The following is an 18,939-nucleotide window of genomic DNA, read 5'->3' as shown; positions in this document are numbered from 1 at the left end:
TCTCTAGATTCTGGATTCTTCCATTTAGGCTTGTGCCCCAGATTAGCCCTCCACCCTGCTGTGTGTCTCTGGCCTCTGAGGGCAGCACCACCTGGCCTCCCTGCCCTCTGACTCTGGTTTGGGTTGGCCAATGGCAGTCAAATGGCAAGAGTTAAGAAATGACAGGGTATTTATTCTCCCTTCTGGACTGCGGCCCACAACATCTGAGTCTTGACATCTGCTTTGGGCTTCAGCCTGCTGCATCTCAGAAACTGCTTATGCAACTTCTAAGAACAGTCTTTCCAAACAGACCCTTTGGTTGCTTTGGAAGACTCTCTTTCCCCACGTGATGCTGTGCTAAGTTCAACTTAGCCAGCAAAGGCCTTTGCCCTCTCTGCCAAGTGTGTGTCTCCTGCCTCTCTGGAAAAGCCAAAGTTTTCCTGCACACTATGGCAAGAGAAGGGTTGTTTTTGGAAAATGTCTTTTGGCAGAGTCCCCCCTTCCTGTAACAGGAGTGCTCTCACTTTCGCCTTCACTTCACATGGAGCTGCCACCATCCTGACACAGGGACTACCTGGCTCCCTCATGGGAGTTTCTCTCAGAGTTGCTCTCTCTCTCTTATCACTTCATGGCAGAAGTGATGACTAATCGTCAAAGATGGCTGCAGCAATATCTCCTATCTCATACGCTCCTCCCAACATGACCTTGACCCTCCCTCCATTGAGAGGTGGAGTTTTTGTCCCCCTCTGTCCTTTGGGGCTGATTGAGCTTGCAATTGCTTGCAGCAGAAGGGATGTGATACGACTTCTGGGATTAAAGCATGAGAAGCCATGGCATTCTGGCTGTCCCTGGAATACTCACTCTCCCAAGGCACCCTTCTGGGACCCTGGCTCTCCGAACTGATCTGCCAGACTGTGAAATGCCCAATCCATGTCAGGTGCTCTGATACATCATCCCAGTGGAGCCAGACTTCTACTTCCCCCAGCTCAGGCCACAGACAAAGAATAAAAAAACCATGTGGAAAGTGGATCCTCTGTTTCCAACTCTCCCAGCCCCTCCCACTCCAGACCTTCCCAGCTGGAGCCCTAGACGTGGCAGGCAGAGAAGCTCCACGTACTCCTTCCAGTACTTGACCCTGGAACCCACAAATGAAATACGTGGTTATTTATACCCCTGAGTCTGGGGTGCTTTGTTTGGCAGTCACAGTAACTTGAACATGAGCATACTTCATGTTCAGTGTGGTATAGCTACAAGGTGAGGTGCCTGCTGATTCATTTAGAAACACACAACCCTCAAGACCCAAATTTTAAACACCACCACTCTCCACCTCTTTTAGGAGTGGAGGTAGTAGAAGTTCACATTTTTCTTCAGTGATTTGAGAATAAGTGTGGGTGTTTAAAATCAAAGAACCCTCTAAACATTAAATACACTGCTAATATTCCTCTGCTTAAAAATTTTATTTATTGTGTTTTTAATTTGGAATGGAGAGAGATCTCCCATCCACTGGTTCACTCCTCAAATGCCTGCAAGCTAGGGGTGGGCCATGCCAAAACTAGGAGCCTGGAACTCAATCTGGGTGGCAGGGACCCAAGTACATCACCTTCTGCCTCTCAGGGTGTACATTATCAGGAAGCTGGATCAGAAGCAGAGCCAAGACTCCAGCCAGGCACTCTGATGTAGAATGAGGGCATCCCAGACGGCATTTTAACTGCTGTACCAAATGCCCAAATGTGGGTTGCAAGTCTTCTTCCTATTACTAGAGTTGCCTCAAATCTTGCAGCCATCCATCCCTGCTCTGATGAAAGCAGCTCACACTATGCCTCCGGTCCCTGCTCTTGATAACACTCTTATCTTAGAGTCTTCAAAAAGTTCATGGAAGGCCAGCGCTGTGGCTCACTAGGCTAACCCTCCGCCTGCGGCACCGGCACACTGGGTTCTAGTCCTGGTCGGGGTGCCGGATTCTGTCCCGGTTGCCCCTCTTCCAGGCCAGCTCTCTGCTGTGGCTGGGAGTGCAGTGGAGGATGGCCCAAGTGGTTGGGCCCTGCACCCGCATGGGAGACCAGGAGAAGTACCTGGCTCCTGGCTTCAGATCAGCGCGATGCGCCAACCGCAACGCCCCAGCCGTGGCGGCCATTGGAGGGTGAACCAACGGCAAAAGGAAGACCTTTCTGTCTTCTCTCACTGTCCACTCTGCCTGTCAAAAAAATAAATAAAATAAAATAAATTAATAAAAAAAAGTTCATGGAAAAAGCTTACTTCCATTTTCCATGAACTTTTTACTTTGAATCACATGCAATTGCCATTTTGCACTTCATAAATGGCATGTCAGCAATTTCCTGTGGCTCAGCCTAATAGTAACCCCTAACTCCTTAAATACATGTATATGGAGTTACGTTCTTATCTCTCAACCTAAGTGGTGCTTGCTTTCTACTTTTCTTTTCTGCTCCCACTCCAGCAAAACTGACTTTTTGTTGTCTTTTCCTCCATAGCACTTATCATAATTCCCAATTATAGATGTGTTTATTATTTAATGTCTAAGAGCCTAAGTAGACTTATGTAAACTCCACAAGGGCTGCATAGCACCATGTCCCAGCCCCTGACAGGGGGCCTGGCATCAGAGGCACTCAATAAATGTCAGTTGAATTAATGCACGTACAATGTGGCTCTTTTCATGTGCAGACATTGTTTTCATTCTGTTGACAGAGTGTTCCATGCACACCATGGTCCTTGTCATTGTGCCTGGGTCATCACTTAAGCTTTTATAACAATGAGTGATTCCTAATCCTGACTGCCCATTAGAAATACCTGGGAAGGTTTTAGAAGTTACTGAAGGTTCTGTATGCAGATCCATCAAATCAGTGTCTCAAGGAATGGAGCCCAGACTTGGTTGAGAAACGCTGTTTTGGAGGGCAGGGGCCTCTTCCACAGAGGGCTGTGTGCCCAGTGATATCTGAGGCCATGATGCTTCCTTGCTATTGCCCAATGGCGGAGAGCCAATGAAACATAATTTTTAAATAACATTTCCACTGTCTGTATCAAGGGGCAGCTTTAGCCTTTTCAATCATTTAGAGTAGTGCCCCCAGATCCACCCAAATAAACATGAAATCTAAATTGAGAATATGCTTCAAGGCAGGTTCACCAGCTTCTCCTTCTGACAGCATTACCATGCTTACATCTTTCCTGTGGAGAAATACCCAAAACACCACCTAACTCTTCCTTTCCTTTCTTTTCCAGGCTTAGGATATTCCATAAGACACAGTTTAAGGGGATTTCACAAACCTTTCCATTATATCCATCCATCCATCACCCATCTGTCCATCCATCCATTTATCCATCTGTCCATCTATCTATCCACCCATTCATCCATCTATCCAGGAACTCAATTCAGGTCTCCCATGTGGGTAGTAGGAACCCAATTCCTGGAACCATCACAGCTATTCTAGGGACCGCACTAGCAGGAAGTTGGAATCAGGATTCAAGTACTGGAGCTGGATATCAAAATCATGTACTCCAATATGGAACGTGGGCATCCTAACCAGAATCTTATCTGCCAGGACAAATCCCTGTCCATCATCCACTTGAATACTGAGTACCTACCCTGTCACCTTTAATAAATGCCTGGCACTGCTTCTTACCCATTAGAGAACATACAAAACTGAGTAAGATTTAGTCCCACACCTAGCTAGTTTGGGTAACCAGAAATTGAAACAGGGTGAAGAGTCCTATTATAACAACTTGTAACAAATTTCACTGGAACACAGAGAGGGTAATGATTCATTATTGGCAGGAGAGATAAAGGAAGGCTTCACAGAGGTGATTCCAACTGGACCTTGATAAGAAGGTGTTCACTGGGTTAGAGGTAGAAGGACAAGTCACAGATGAATGGGCAAAAATAGAGCCAAAATGTTAGAATAAACCTAACTGTCCTGGATATAATCAAAATAAATCAGGCAGCAGATGGATATTGTTGACCCTTCATCCTGAACATAAACTCAGACCACAGAGGACCCCCTCCTTACTTCCTGAATGCAGAACATGTTGCTCGTTTGTTACTCACATTCACACACAACTAATTCCAGTTTCATAAACTTTATTGATTCTACCATGCTTTTTACAGCCACTGATTTTATATACCCTTCTCATCAAACTGCAAGTTTATCATTTCACTTTGTACATGTTGTAGTAATTGAAATGCTTACCTTAATAGCATAATAAGGCTCTGTACCCCTCACCAGTGATGCTGCTGACTTAGCGGGGCTTGTCTAACTTCCCTGCATTGTTCTTATTAAAGCTTCTCCAGCCAACTAAGCCATTCCCTTGAGAATTTTCTGGGAGGAGGAAAGCATTATTCCTGGCCCACTTTGCTATTCCCAGAGATGAGCAGAATTTCAAATTAGTCTCACTTTCCAGTAAATACAAATCAGAAGTTGTTTCAGTTATCTGTTACTCTAATAAACCACCCCAAAGCATAAAGGTTTGAAAAAACAACAGCTGCTTGTTCTCTCACCCAATCCTGTGGTTTGACTGTGCTCAGCTGGATGGTTCTTCTGCTCTGTGTGGTGTTGGCTGAGGTTTCAGTCACCTGAGGCTTCACTGGCTGTAATGTTAATCTGACCCACTGATTTGATGGGCTGTTGGTGCTGGCTACTGGCTGGAGGCTCACCTGGGGATATTGACTGGAGCAGCTAAGTTTTCCTCTATGTAGCCACTCACAGCATTTATTTTTATTCCAAAACAGAGCATTTCCAGCAGATGAATGCAAAAACCACAGATCTCTCAAGGTTCAGACTCAGAAGTTAGGCAGTGTCACTTATTGCATGAAGCAAGTCACAGAACCATCCCAGAAAGCACGTAGGATGGAGACATAGAGGAGTGGCAAAGAAGTTGTAGCCAACTTTAATTCACCACCGAATTTCCCCCTGTAAATTCCTTTCTCAGAACACAATGTACTACAAAATGTTTCTCCGACATTGCCCAGTTGTTTCACAAGCATCCTAGTGCCTGGCTCTTCTCCCCCCTTTTAATGTGTCTTACTGCTAGGGAGAGCAGTCAGATTCAGAAACTATGCCTCTGTGTCTGGCTCACTGCTATTGATGGCCATTGGTAAGTAAAGCACTTCCTGTTTTCATTTATATTTTATCATTATTGAATTTTTAGTTGAACAACACTTCTACATCTCTTATCAACTCTAGACAAAAAAAGAGTGCTAATCAAAGCAGGGAGGCATATTTAAATAGTTTCTATCAAGAACAAAGATGTGAACATAAGACCAATTTGCTAATTATTCTGATCTGATGTTGAGATTAACTTTAGCCATGATATTTATACAAAGCAATATTTTCCTAAACAATTTTTACAAATAATAGTTTTCTTTTTTTAACAAATAATAGTTTTCTAAACACCAAATTTGCTCTGGCTTTATTTTTAAATTCATTTATTCATAAATCATTTATACATTCACTTTTATAGATTTCAACTTAGGTCACCCACTTTGGCACTGTGCTACCAAGATGAATGAGGCAGAGATCCTGCCCTCCATGACCTTACACTCAGGATCTAAAATGTGCACAGCTTTGCACATAATGTGTCAGACAATGGTGAGGGCAATTGTGGTACATATATATATATATAATATATGTATCATATATATATATATATATATATATATATATATATATAATTGTGACATAAAGCAAGGAGTCATGGAACACAGGAAAAGAGCATTCAGTTTTGCCCAGGAGAGTCAAGGAAGGGTTTGCAGAGAATATGAGGATACTTCAACAGGTTCATGAAAAAAATGAAATTAACACATAACCTTATTTTGGTACAAAAAAATGAAATACATGTATAGTTTTTTCATAATATACATTTTCTTTAAAACTTTTTTTTCTAAATTTATTTGAAAAGTAGAGAAATTGAGGGGTAAAGAGAGATCTTCCATCTGTTGGTTCACTTCCCATATGGCAACACTGGCTGAGGTTGGGCCGGCAGAAGCTAGGAGCCTGAAACTCCATCTGGACTCCCATATGGGGGACAGAGGCTCAAGTACTTGAGCCACTCAGGGCACACATTAGCAGGAAATTGGATCAAAAGTGGAACAGGGATTTGAACCCAGGAACTCTGATATGGGATGTGGGTGTCCCAGCAGCATATTAACTGTTGAGCCAAACACTTGCCCCCATAACATGCATTTTTGGGGGAATTTTTTGAAGACTTCTCATATGAAAATGACAGGGGTTGGCGCTGTGGCATAGCAGGTAAAGCCAGCACCTGCAGTGCCGGCATCCCATATGAGTGCTGGTTTGAGTCCTGGCTGCTCCACTTCCAATCCAGCTCCCTTCTATGGCCTGGGAAAGCAGTGGAAGATGGCCCACGTCCTTGGGCCCCTGCACCCGCATGGGAGACCAGGAAGAAGCTCCTGGCTCCTGGCTTCTGGCTTTGGATCAGCACAGCTGCAGCCGTTGCAGCCATTCGGGGCATGAACCAGCGGATGGAAGATTCTCTCTCTGTCTCTGTCTCTGTCTCTGTCTCTGTGCCTTCTCTCTCTGTGTGTAACTCAGACTTTCAAATAAATAAATAAATCTTTAAAAAAAAAAAAAAGAGTGACTCGGATCTGGCTGAAAAGCCCATGAGAGTATTTCAGGCATGGAAAGCCAAGACACTCTGGCAAAAAGATCTCTGTGAGTGAGATCCCAGTGGAAAGAACAGGTCTTCAAAGAGGGAGGTGCCTTTCTCTGAAGGGAGGAGAGAACCTCCACTTTGACTATGACCGTGTCTAAACAAGATAAGAGTCGGAGAACTCAAGGGGCTTCCATAGCCTTGGAAACTCATAACTGGTGCATAGGGAGATTACTGATGCCATAAACAGGAGTGTCAATTGGTAAAGTCAACAACAGGAGTCACTGTGCACTTACTCCTCATGTAGGATCTCTGTCCTTAACATGCTGTACACTGAGGCTTAATGCTATAACGAGTACTCAAACAGTATATTTCACTTTGTGTTTCTATGGGGGTGCAAACGACTGAAATCTTTACTTAATGTACACTAAACTGATCTTCTGTAAAAAAAAAAAAAAAAGAAAGAAAGAAATTATCAATTCCCAACTTGACTCTCACTGGGATTAAACATGACAATAGGTCTGATCTGATTTCATCATCATTTAAAAAAAATCATCTATTATTTTTCACTTTATGTTTCTGTGTGGGAGCAAACTGTTGAAATACTTACTTAAGGTATACTAAGCTGATCTTCTGTATATTAAGATAATCGAAAATGAATCCTGATGTGAATGGAAGGGGAGAGGGAGTGGGAAAGGGGAGGGTTGTGGGTGGGAGGGACGGTATGGGGGGGGAAGCCATTGTAACACATGAGTCGTACTTTGGAAATTTATATTCATTAAATAAAAGATTAAAAAAAAAAAAAAGAGTGACAAATGCCAGGGGAAGGGCAACGGAGTTGAGGGACCAGGCAGGTGAATACCCTCTTATAAATGGCAGTGAGAGAGAAAAGATGAGTGTGTGTGTGTGTGTGTGTGTGTGTGTGTGTTTAAAGGTTTATCTTATTTGGAAGTCAGAGATACAAAGAGAGAGGGAGAGAGAAAGAAAGAGGGCCTCCATCTGCTGGTTCACTCCCCCAAATGGCCACAGTGACCAGGGCTGGGCCAGGCTGAAGCCAGGAGCCAGAAACTTCTTCCAGGTCTCCCACGTGGGTAGTAGGGGTCACAGCACTTGGGCCATCCTCTGCTGCTTTCCCAGGCTGTTAACAGTGAGCTGGGTGGGAAGTAGAGTAGCCGGGACTTGAACCTTCGCCCATATGGATACTGGTGATGCGGGCGGCAGCTTTACCTGCTATACCACAATGCTGACCCAAAGGACAAAGTTTTTTAATTAGCAAGAGACACTGTCTTGACTGACAGGGCTATACTTTTGGCAGTGTGGTGTGAGGTAGGAGGAGGATGTCTCGGGAAACAGCTTAAAGAAAAAGCAGCCAGATGTGAGAATGGGTGCCAGGTTGGAGAAGCTCAAGGCTGGTAGACATACATAAATGACAGTGGCCTGAGGAAGCCAATGGCAGCTCCTGAAGCTGTTCCAGGCATGTGCCCAGGTGCATGGTCTGTCTGAGCTCTGGACTCTCCGGCTTGTGTATCTGTACCCAGCTGCTTCTGTTGCCTGTGGCCTTGCGATGTAGCTGGACTTGCTTCTTAGGTTCCCATCCCCCTGGGCCCCTGCACTGTGCTGCTGCACCTTGGGGCTCCTCAAGTGTGTTCCGTCAGGTGTGTTCCCTTGGGCCCAATGCCCATGGCACACCCACTCTCTGGTGAGCCCTGATCCTTGTCCTCTTGGGGTAGGGGTAAAAGAGAGCCCCATGCATCACAAGCCAGAGCACTCCCAGAATTGGGAACACTGAACTGGATGCCATGAAGAAGCATCTGGGGATGTAGGAACGTGCTGCTGGTTTTTCTGTCTCTTGAGGCCCTGCTACTTAGAGAAGACCTCTGTCCTGCAAGGATGGAACCTCCATGACGCAGTCCCTGAGCTGCCAGGGTCACCTCAACCTCCTCTCAAAGTGGACGGCTTTTAAGCACCTCAGGGCAGTGACGGTGGCCTGCGTCCGTGGCATATTGTCGTTCTCCCGTGTGTCTGGTCCCCTTTCCTACCCATTCTACTCCATACTCCCTGAGAGCAGGATCATCACCAGTGCTTTTAAAGACCCAAGTCGCAGATACTGTAGCAAATGCAAACAAGTGAGAAGAGCCAGTTGCCAGAGACCACATATTGAATAATTTTTGTTACAGGAAATGTTCAGAAAAGGTAAATCTGTAGATACAGAGGGTGAAGTAGCATTTCCTGGAACTGTGCGTATGTAGGGGTGAAGAGTGGCGGGGGCAGGGAGGCTAGTAGGAAAGGGGTAGTGCCTGTGAAAGCATATGGGATTGGGGTGGGGGTGAAAATATTCTAAAATTGGTCGTGATGATGATCACAACTACAAACCATGGGATTTTTTTTTTTTGGTCTATTTTTGTTATTTCTTTTCATCTACTTTAAGAGTAGAGAGACAGAAACAGGTTTTCCATTTGCTGATTTACTCCCCAAATGACTGCAACGTTCAGTGCTGGGCCAGGCTGAAGCCAAAAACCTGAAACTTCCTCCAGGTCTCTCACATAAATGCAGGGGCCCAAGCACAGGAGCCATCATCTGCTGCCTCCCAGGATGCGTTAGCAGGAAGTTGGATTGGGAGTGGAGGAGCCAGGACTTGAACCAGGCATTCTCATAAGAGCAGTGGGCACTCCAAGCAGCCATGCTACCACCCTGCCCCCATAACATTGAACTGTATACTTTATGGGTGACTCGTATGGTGTGTGAATTAAACCTCAATAAAGCTATTTCAAAAAAAAATTATTAAGCAGAGATTTAGAAGCACTTCAGCTTTAGCCCGTGTTCATCTGTCTTCTAGTGCTCCTCTTTCCTCCACCAGGGGCTCCACCACCGCGATGGGGAAGTTGTGACACCTGCTACAGTTCTCCCCTCACCCCTGCCCAAGCAGCATGTGTGGTTTGCATCTCCTCTTGGCCTTCCTGCCTTTCCCAGAATCCTTAGTGGGCCATTCTCTGCTTCTGCAGTGGTAGCCTTGGTCCCCCAGGCACCATAAATCACACTTTCCATTCTGCTCTCTCACTTTAAAGTGATCCGAGATACTTTGTATAAAGGATGAGGCAGCACATAAAAATAACTAGTATCATACCGATTTGTCTCGTCTGGTGGTTTGGGAGATACATATTTGTAAAGTTCTAGCAACTGTGAGAAGCTACAGAAAATTGCCTCTCATGCGAATGGAGGAGTGTGATTTTTTATTTTGTGCTATTGATCAGTGAGCTAGGTGCAATGATATTTTACTTGGTGGTTTTCCTGCAGAAGCAACAGCCACCCAGCGTGCTACAACTGTCAGGCCAACTAAATGAGCCAGCCATCCCACAGAGCCAGAGGCAGCCCTTGAAAAGGCCAGCTTTCTGAATGTGTGTACCAGTCAGCCACCCTGCCCCAATGCACCCATGAGGCTTGAAGTACCTGGCTTAGGAAGGCAGCACTTTGTTACAGACAAGTTGGAAGACTGTTTGACAGTGGAAGTCAGACTGCTTTGATTTTTACATAAATATAGTTAAACATGGTCTTGACAGGTTTATTCTAATTTGGTAAAGGCAATAATTTTATGGGATAGGAACTGTTTCCTTGCAGTCATGACTCCTGCTGTTCCTCCTGCTTTTTCTTCTAATTGGCAGATTGATGGGCTCCCAAGAATTTGCTTAAAAACCATTTGCAGAGGAAGGAAGACAAATCAGAGGGGCGTGCTTTTTCTCCTGAAAGATTACTTCTAATAGTGTGGATAAGAAAGGCCATTTTTACGCACAACTTATAAATTATCTCTGGCATATTAATTGACGTTTGCCTGTTTCAATTTAATTTGTATAAAGGTAATAAATACGCTTAGTTTAAAAGTCAAATAATACTGCAAGACTTATCAAGGAAAACAGCCTCCCTTCTCCCACTCAACCTCCTCCCCCAATTCATGTTTCCCAAAGGAAATTCCTTTCATCTTTTTAGCTTCTCTTCCTGTTATTGACCTTCATATTATACCGGTATTTCTATATTTTAGAACTATAAAGGCTGGCACTGTGGCTCAATAGGTTAATCCTCCGCCTGTAGTGCTGGCATCCCATATGAGTGCAGGTTCTAGTCCTGGCTGCTCCTCTTCCCATCCAGCTCTCTGCTATGGCCTGGGAAAGCAGTAGAAGATGGCCCAAGTCCTTGGGCCCCTTTACCCGCATGGGAGACCTGGGGGAAGCTCCTCTGGCTGTTGTGGCCAACTGGGTAGTGAATCAGCTGGTGGAAGACTTCTCTCTCTCTCTCTCTCTCTCTGCCTCTCCTTCTCTCTCTGTGTAACTCTGACTTTCATGTAAATAAATAAAATCTTTTTTTTTTAAAAAGAACTATAGGTATTACTTACTTCCTGCTATGAAAGATTAGAATTCATTTGTCTCATACTTCTCAACCTAATCATCCTTCGAATTATTTTCCCTCTGGTCTTTATAAAGTCCTCTGTTTTTGTTTGTTTGCTGCTGCTGCTGTTGTTAATGTCATATCTTCTTTATTGATTTACAAATATGTTTTGGTGATGCATATCCTCAGTAACTTCTTAAAAGTGATACATGGAAGGTACGTTTGGAGACCTTGTCTTTCATTCCCCATATTCTTAATTGAAAGCTTAGCTGGGTATAAAATTCTAGTCTGGAAATTCCTTTCTGTTAGAACCTCAACTCTTGGTATTGCTACAGAGAAGTATGGTGCCATACTGACTCTGTGTGTGACCTCTTTCTCCTCATCCTCTCTCTCTGCTACTCACCCCCAGATTAAAAGCTGATTTTTCCCCTTTGCCCCCAGAACTCTGAACTGTCTTGGTGATAGTTTTTATTAACAGGCCATTTTCATTCATTATGCTGGGTCTTCACTCTGAAAACCCAAATCCTTCAAGGAAATTTTTTGTATAATTTCTCTAATTAAATCCTTGATCCATTTTATCTGTCCTGTCTTTCAGAAACTAAATGTCCTGATTTGCTCCTTCAATCTTTTCTCTATTTCTTTGCTTTCTCTGTTTTCTATGAGACTCGATCATTTTCTAGTCCATCTTTTACATTTAAAATTTCATTATTATGCAATTAATTTCCAGATTTGTTATGATTGCTGGATATCCCTTCAGTCCAGTTTCTCAATTCTCTTACTCTTACTCTTACTCAGTTGCTGTTCGCTAAAGTGTGGCCGCTGGCTTGCATAATGATACAAATAACTCGATGTACAACTTGAGCCAAGTTAGCAGACAGAAATCACCTCTGAAACTCTCTTCCTTTTGCCACTGGAGATGCTGCGCCACACTACATCTCTCCATGATATATTTGACTTCTCCTCTTTCCTTTCAGTGCCTCTTTTTCTCTTTTGTAAAGTCAAGAATCTATTAGATTATCATCAAAATCTATATTATTCAGTGTTCTTCAGAGAAACAGTCAGTAGGGAGCACACACATACACACACACATCCTAATGCTTCTATTTATCTATATCTGTATCTATATAACATCTATCTTTTCTAAACTATATCTATACTGGAGGTAGAGACTTAGGAACGAGGCTCACACAGTTGTGGGGGCTGGCAGGTCCCCAGTCTGCAGGCTGGGCTGGCAGACTGAAGCAAAGGGAAGGGCTGACGTTGTACTTCAAGTCTGGCTATCTTTTGATGCATCTTCCACTCTTCTGTGTCTTAACCTTAAAAACAAAAAAAGATAAAAAGATCTCAAAAAACTGCAAGACTGTCCTCACTGTCACAGCTTCTAATATTACCTCAGTGTGAATCTGGCATGCCTCAGTGGATATTCCCAAGCCATTCTGCACAAGGCCTGGTTCTACTTCAGCAACTGCCCAGAAGCTCTGCCCCCTTGAAGATTGTGACACTTCATATGCACCATTTTTACACCCCAGCCTCATAGCAACACCAATTTTGCACAAAATTAACTTCCTACCCAAGAAGCCTCTCCTCCTGCTCTCGTCTCTCAGGCTTGAAATTTGGGAACCCCCACTTGTCACTCCTGCCTCCATCCCGGTAGCTGCCAGCACCCAGCTTCCTCAGAATGCTCCTCATAGCCCCTCCCCATCTGCTCATCGAGCAGTGTGCTTGAGAGGGTTCTGTGCTCTCAGGACTGGAGTTCAGCCCAGGGCTATAGTGGGTACAAGACATGGTTGCTGTTCCAGGAACACACACTCCATGGTCTGGAAGCAGGCAGGACCCTGGATCCTAAGCCACCCATGGGTGAGGGAGTGTCTGGTCATCCTGCAGGTTCCCATTCTTACAGGATGGCTTCCCCAGGAAGCAGGCCTGAGGCCAAGGTTAACTTGTGGGAGCATTAGGGAGGCAAACCTGGGGAGGGGCAGGGCAGCAGGATGGGCGGGGGGCTCAGTGGCAACCTGTCAAGTGCTGAGAGTTTTGGAGCAGGATCCTTCATAGTGGTGCCCAGTTGGGACAAGGGGACCAGGCCCTTATATGTTCATGAAACAGTCAATGGATTAAGGCCACCCCCCAAGAGAGTGGGTGACCTTAGACGAAACAGCTCCATTGAGACGAGCCAGTCCCCAAGGCCTTCCTGCCAGCAGCAGTCCCCATACTGGAGAGCCAGCCCTTCACCCCAAAAGGGCACCGCAGGCAGAGCAGCACATCCCCCAGACCCGTGGACTCCCACACAGCCTGGGACGTAGCAGCAGGTACCAAACAGTCAGCGGCTGGTTGAGTAAAGAATCCCGGAAGTGTGGGGCAACCTTCCATTCATCCAGTTTTTCACGTGCTTACCCTTCAGCCGGACCATGGTCAGAGTGGATATCAAATGATGAAATCACAGACCTGCCAGGAGCAGCCTTGCCATCTGGCGGGGGGACCCCAGAGGGAGCAGCCACTGCTCGCACAATGAGAATCAGATGACAGAAAATGACAAGTGAAGGTGCATTTTCCAAGACGTTTTAGGACATGATAGGATGCTAAGTAAAAAAGAGAGCATGCACACATACCACTTTAGCAGATTTGCTTAAGCAGTCATTTTATAGAATGTATTTTTGCTAAACTGATGCCAAAAAATCCCTTGAAATCTGAGTTTTAAACATTCTGAACTACTTTTTAGCATCACCAGTCACCTAGAAACACTGAATGCATTGAACTTTTTTCAGTCAATATTCTCCTTGTCTTTCTGGCAGCATTTAATTAAATTGGTTTCTTTTCTGAGCATATAAAAATGTACAAACATAGCATGGAAAAAATACAGGGAAGAAATTAATCAAAATGCCAACAGTGATTATAACCCCAAGTTTTTTGTCTGCAGAATTTGTTTCTCATTTAAGATTTTTTAAAAAAATTTGATATTTTTCCAAATTTCCTATAATAAGTGTGTATGACTTTTATAGCCAAGGTGAAAATACCTCAAAAACACAGTGCAAGGGGCAGGCATTGTGGGTGCAGTGGATGAAGTTGCTTTTTGGGACACCTGCTTCCTGTATCAGAGTATCTAGGTTCCAGTACCATTTTGCTTCTGATCCAGCTTCCTGCCAATGCGTACCTTGGGAGGCAGCAGGTGGTGATCCAAGTACCTGGCTTCCTGCCACCCCTGTGAGATACCCAAATGCCTCCAGCCTGGCCCAGCCCCAGCCCCAGCCCCAGCTGATGTAGGCGATTAGGGAGTGAACCAGTGATAGATCTGTGTGTGTCTCCCTCTGTCACTCTGCCTTTCAAACACTTAAAAATTTAAAAATAATTTACATGAAATATGTGTGTATATAAAGCTGTATATGGGGGCCAACGCTGTGGCATAGCAGGTAAAGCCGCCGCCTGCAGTGCCGGCATCCCATATGGGTGCCAGTTTGAGACCCGGCTGCTCCACTTCCAATCCAGGTCTCTGCTATGGCCTGGGAAAGCAGTAGAAGATGGCCCAAGTCCTTGGGCCCCTGCACCCGTGTGGGAAACCTGGAAAGCTCCTGGCTCCTGGCTCCTGGCTTCGGATCAGTGCAGCTCCGACTGTTGCGGCCATCTGAGGAGTGAACCTGTGGTTGGAAGACCTCTCTCTCGCTCTCTCTTTCTCTTGCTCTCTCTCTGCCTCTCCTCTCTCTGTGTAACTCTGATTTTCAAGCAAAATAAATAAATCTTTAAAAAAAAAAACTGTATATGAACACAGAAGAAGAAAACAAAGAGCAAATAGGAGAGCTTCTTGGAAGAGGTGTCACCTCCGCCAAACATTGAAAGTGAGTTGGGCTGGGCAAGGAATGGGGTTGCACTTGGTGGGCATTTCTAGCAGAAAAGAGGCCATGTGGTGCAGCCACAGAGTGAGAAGCAGCGTGGGGGTGGCGCTGTGGTGTAACAAGCTAAGCCTCCACCTGCAACACCAGCATCCCAGAGGGGCACAGGTTCATGTCCTGGCTGCTATGGCCTGGGAAGGCAGTAGAAGATGGCCCAAGCACTTGGAGCCCTGCACCCGCATGAGAGACCCGGAAGAAGCTCCTGGCTCCTAGCTTCGGATCAGCTTCGTCCATTGCAGCCATTTGGGGAGTGAACCAGTGGATGGAAGACCTTTCTCTCTGACTCCTCCCCTCCCCCTCTGTAACTCTACCTCTCAAATAAATAAATAAAACCTTTAAAAAGAAAAAGAAGAAGAAGATGCATGACTGGCAAACCGCACATTTAGAAAGGCTGAGAAACAGGGAGCCCTCTGTGGTAAGAGACGAGGCTAGAGGGGCTGGCTGCAGGTAATGAAGGGGCTCAGGGATCAGACACCTGTACATCACCCGATTCCAGCCGAGAAGGATCCAGGGCTGATGAATGGATTCCATTTTGTGGAGCTAATTTAGAAGTGAAAACTGATTTAGGGTGAAAAGCTTCTTGCTTGACAAGAAGATCCTTGGCCTGAGCAAGGTGACCTCACTCAGGCAGTTACCATAGACTTGCACACACACACTCAGACACACACTCATACATACATTCTCACACATTCGCTTGCACACACACATATACTCATACACAAACACTTGCTCACACACACACATAAATACATGCTCACACATACATATAGGCTCACACTCATACACATAAATACATTCGCACACATATACACTCCCACACACATACATATACTCACACATTTGCTCTCACACACACTCCTACATACACTCATACACAAACACATCCCTAAGACTCCAAAATCTACAGTTTTTAAAAAGAAAAGAACCAGCCCAGGCCCACTGCACATACTTTCAAAGTAATAACCAAGATTTGCAGGCAGCTCTGACCCAGGGGTCTGCTCTCTCTGCAGGTCATTAACAATGCTAACTGTTAGCAGCCTGGGAACCCATTAAAAACACATGGCCAGGCCTGTGGTCATCGCACTGCAGGAATGGATTGTGCTGAGCAGGTAACTCGCCTTTGCAGAGCTCAGCACCTCTCCACTGTCGCTGTGTGTGCCAGCTGTGCTGGGTTTGCTGGGGATGCTGTTAGCTCTGCTCCGTCCCGGGCACCCTGGATAGCACCCACGCATGTCTCCTGCCCCTGTCTTGATTTTCTCCATGTGTGTGTGTATGTGGGGAACTAAGTAGGCATTGTAGGACACCAATTTTTCTCTTGGACCCATCTGTCCTCCTTGAGTCCCACAGCTCTGCTGCTGCCTGGCTGGACTTTGACCACCTCCAGGAAGCGTGCTGGGATTGGTTTCCACCTGCAATTATGCCCCTCCTACCTGCTTCCACCCTACCACCTGGACAGCCTCAGAGGCAGACAAATGAGGGAGCCATGTACCTGTTCGTAATTTGAATGACTCCTGGGGCCGAGAAGCACAGTGAGTTAAGCTGCTGTCTACAAGGCTGGCATTCCCTGTGGACGCCAGTTTCAGTCCTGACTGCTCAACTTCTGACCCAGCTCCCTGCAAAGGTGCCTGAGAAAGCAGTAGAAGATGAGCCAAATACTTGGGCCCCTGTCACCCATGTGGGAGACCTGGAAGAACCTCCTGACTCCTGCTTCAGCCTAGCCCAGCCCATATAGAAAATCTCTCTCTCTCAGTCACACTGCCTGTCAAATAAATAAATCATTTATATATATGAGTGAGGCCTTCCTCAAAATATCTTCCTGCAAAAATCCCTTTCTGCTCCCAGTGTCTGGTAAAAACCTCAGTACCAACATCCCTTCACACAAATAAAGATTAAAAAGCATGGAACTGCAACAGATGAGCTCTTTGAGGGAGGAAGACAGAAAAAGGCAGAATAACCAGGCAGTGGGCTATGTGGAGGCTGCAATGCCCACGTGTCTTCATTTCCCAAAATCTCGGCCAAGAATATATTGCCCATCTTCTGCTAGTTGGGGAAGGGTGGCTGTGAGGCTGCCAGCTCACTCAGATAGCCAGGAGGCAGCTGACGCCTACAGGGTATCTCCTGGAAGCCAGCACAGCGGGCCCTCCTGGGGACCACAGGTGGAAACTGGGAGTCATCTGGGCTCAGGCTGACTGAAACTTGATCTGAGTCTGAAGTTTGGCTTGTCTAGATTGGCCTTTATCAGACCAGAAATTAGGACTGTTTTAGTCTTCTAAAGTAACCTGGACAGCTAGGTATCTGAAGTCATCCAATTTTTGGTAGACTGTGCTTGAAGGAGTTAAATTAAGATGTTTCTAGATTCCGTGCCGGCGCCTTGGCTCACTTGGTTAATCCTCCGCCTGAGGCACCGGCATCCCATATGGGCGCCAGGTTCTAGTCCCGGTTGCTCCTCTTCCAGTCCAGCTCTCTGCTGTGGCCTGGGAGGGCAGTGAGGATGGCCCAAGTGCTCGGGCCCCTGCACCTGTGAGGGAGACCAGGAGGTAGCACCTGGCTTCAGAATGGCATAGCTCTGGCTGTGGTGGCCATTTGGGGAGTGAACCAACGGAAGGAAGACCTTTCTCTCCGTCTCTCTCTCTCACTGTCTAACTCTGTCAAAAAAATATGTTTCTAGATTCAAGTGCTTCATTAGGGCCATTCGATCAATATATACAGTGTATATAAAAACATTTAGCTGAATGTTTAGCATATGGTAAGTTCTCAGTAAATTTTAGCTGTACTGATTATGTATAATATGAGGAGACTCCAAAAGGTTGGTGGGAAAGTGGAATTAAAAGTTTATTTTTGGTGTAAAAATTTTTGAAATCTATGCATAGTTTTTTCATAATATGTATTTTTCATAAACTTAAAAGTTTATTCATTTAAGAAGCAGAGAGAGAGAGAGAATGTGCTTCTATCTATTGATTCACTCCCCAAATGCCTGCAGTGATTCAGACTGGGCGAGGCTGAAACCAGGAGCTAGGAACTCAGTCCAGGTCTCCCACATGGATGGCGGGAGTCCCCACTACTTGAGCATCACTGCTGCTTCTCGGGATGCACATCATCAGGAACCCGGAGTCAGGAGCCAGAGCCAGGTTCAACCCAGCTACTCCGGTGTATGGCATGGACACCTTAACGGCTAGGCAGAACGCCCACCCCGCCATGATCTTTTGGGAGACCCTGTGCAGTATCTTCCCCCAGTGCCTGGCACACAGCATTTTTTTTTTTTTTTTTTGACAGGCAGAGTGGACAGTGAGAGAGAGAGACAGAGAGAAAGGTCTTCCTTTGCCGTTGGTTCACCCTCCAATGGCCGCCACGGCCGGCGCGCTGCGGCCGGCGCACCGCGCTGATTCGATGGCAGGAGCCAGGAGCCAGGTGCTTTTCCTGGTCTCCCATGGGGTGCAGGGCCCAAGCACCTGGGCCATCCTCCACTGCACTCCCTGGCCACAGCAGAGAGCTGGCCTGGAAGAGGGGCAACCGGGACAGAATCCGGCGCCCCGACCGGGACTAGAACCCGGTGTGCCGGCGCCGCTAGGCGGAGGATTAGCCTAGTGAGCCGCGGCCCCGGCCTGGCACACAGCATTTATATTGAAGTTGTCCATGTGCATGCCCCCACAGCACTCCATGTGCTGAATCGATTGTGGTAGGTGGAGGAAGAGCACGTAGCTGGAGGTGGATTCATGGCCCCCCACCCCAAGGAGACAGGATGCTCAGCAGAAATGGCAGAAATGAGGACAGCTCGTGCAACAGCAGAGTGAGTTCCTCGGCTCTGGCAGATGGTCCGGCAGAGATGCTGGAATTCTGGATGACTTCTAGCAGGAAGCAGGAGCAGCAAGGCACAGCAGAAGTGAGTAGGGCAGGGAAAGAACACTTCCAGTGGCCAACTACTTGCCAGGCACGCTACTGGGTCCTTAACATCCATAATGTTCTTAACTGAAATGAAACAATGACCCAGTTCAGATGATGGCATGTATTACCCCAATAGAACCGCAATAGAACAAGGACACCATTTAAAAAATGTGAAGTTCTTGTAATGAGAACTATGAGCACC

At 46.0% G+C, this 18,939-nt stretch overlaps 1 protein-coding gene and 1 long non-coding RNA gene across 2 annotated transcripts in view; both read left to right on the top strand.

Annotated features, from left to right (window-relative positions):
- The window catches only part of HIBADH (3-hydroxyisobutyrate dehydrogenase), a 250,045-nt gene that overhangs the window by 160,519 nt on the left and 70,587 nt on the right, over positions 1–18,939 (top strand). The gene's annotated exons all lie outside the window — the stretch shown is intronic.
- LOC149121759 (uncharacterized) lies at positions 1,320–15,203 on the top strand. The gene is made up of 2 exons (XR_016222977.1): positions 1,320–5,082; positions 14,455–15,203. It is a non-coding gene; the product is annotated as an uncharacterized LOC149121759 (long non-coding RNA).

This window comes from Oryctolagus cuniculus, chromosome 16 (genome assembly GCF_051225735.1).
Source record: "Oryctolagus cuniculus isolate XC-2025 breed Fujian yellow rabbit chromosome 16, ASM5122573v1, whole genome shotgun sequence".
NCBI classification, from domain to species: domain Eukaryota; kingdom Metazoa; phylum Chordata; class Mammalia; order Lagomorpha; family Leporidae; genus Oryctolagus; species Oryctolagus cuniculus.
The sequence above is the reverse complement of the archived record's forward strand: the minus strand, read 5'-3'. Positions and strand labels throughout refer to the sequence as shown.